Here is a 1,810-nt window from a genome sequence, read left to right on the forward strand (position 1 = left end):
TACTTTTCTGTGAAGAAATTCCCCTTTAGTAACTTTTACTTGTTTAACTTTATACCTGGGATATGAAAGGCAAAGTCACTCAGCTGTCCTGCGTAATCTACAATATATTTAAATTTAGAACTTCCAAACACTGCCAAATTACTCTAATCTAAAGCCATACATTGTTTTTAAAATAAATATGTAACAGACAGGGAAAGCAGGCTGTAGTCAGCTATATGATGATTTCATTAATTATTAAAGAAGCTTGTTCTAATTCAGGAATTGTAATTGTCCTTTTGTTTTTTCCCATGGTGAAATGCACTACATGAGAAAATTACTATGCATGAAGTATAAATGAGTTTTTAAGATCACAGAAGTTTTATAACTATGTTTGTAATCATAATATTAACAAAGCAAGAATCATGAAAAACTGATCTCTTTCTGCCAGTGATGGTTTAACTGGCAGTTTAGCCATTGTTCTTCTTTGCAGAATATACTTTGTTTTTAACCTGGATAATTCTTACCATTCAGTTTCTATGTTCCTATCAATGGTGTTATTGAATACTCTTTTAATATGCTAGAGCTGCCATATCAAAATATCACAGCTGTGTGGCTTAAACAACAGAAATTTATTTATTGTAGTTTTTTTGGAGGCTAGAATTCCAAATCATGGCCCAGCAGTGTAGGGTTTCTGGCAAGGGCTCTCTTCCCAGCTTATAGAAGCCCACGTTGTTCTCACATGGCCTTTCCTTTGTGGGGGAGTGGAGAAGGAGCTATCCGGTGTTTCTTCTTTTTTTTTTTTTATTGGTTATGAATATTCATGAGATACAACCTGATTGTAATCCCATGATGTGAGGGCCACATTCATAATGGCAGCATACTCATTACCACAAATTGCATTTGTACCTCATGTCCCCCACCCAATTATCCCCAACCTCCCTCTCCCTCCCCCTTCCCCCCTACTCCACTTCGTAGCCCAAGGAATGTTCTCTCCCTCTGCAAGTCCAATGCACTACTATGGTCTTTCTTTCCTTCCTTCTTTCTCTCTTAGCTCCCACATATGAGTGAGTACATACAATATTTATCCCTCTGTGCTTTTCTTATTTCACTCAACATAAGTTTCTCCAGACTCATCCATGTCAGTGCAAATGGGAGAATTTCATTCTTTTTTACGACAGAGTATTCCATGGTGTATATGTACTACAGTTTCCTTATCCAATCATCCATCAATGGGCATTTAGGTTGCTTCCATGTATTGGCTATTGTAAACAGAGCTGCGATGAACATGGGAGTGTAGGTATCCCTTTGACATGATTTCCATTGCTCTGAGGATATACCCAGAAGTGGGATTGCTGGATCATATGAAAGACCTATCTGTAGTTGTTTGAGAAACCTCCATACTGTTTTCCATAATGTTTGTGCGAATTTACAGTCCCACCAACAGAGTAGGAGTGTTACCTTCTCTCCACACCCTTGCCAGCATTTGTTATTCACCATCTTTTTGATTACAGCCAGTCTAACTGGGGTGAAGTGGTATCTCAATGTAGTTTTAAGTTGCATTTCCCTGATGACTAGTGATGTTGAGCATTTTTTCATGTACCTGTTTTCCATTTGTATGTCTTCCTTTGAAAAATGTCTATTCAGCTCCTTTGCCCATTTTTTAATTGGGTTATTTGTTTTTTTTACTGTATAATTGCTTGAGTTCTTTGTATATTATGGATATTAATGCCTTGTAGGATACATAGTTTGCAAAATTTTTCTCCCACTCTGTAGGTTGCCATTTCACTCTGTTGATAGTTTCCTTTGCTGTGCAGAAACTTTCTAGTTTGAT

Source organism: Galeopterus variegatus, unplaced genomic scaffold (assembly GCF_000696425.1).
Source record: "Galeopterus variegatus unplaced genomic scaffold, G_variegatus-3.0.2 Scaffold9261, whole genome shotgun sequence".
Classification (NCBI taxonomy): domain Eukaryota; kingdom Metazoa; phylum Chordata; class Mammalia; order Dermoptera; family Cynocephalidae; genus Galeopterus; species Galeopterus variegatus.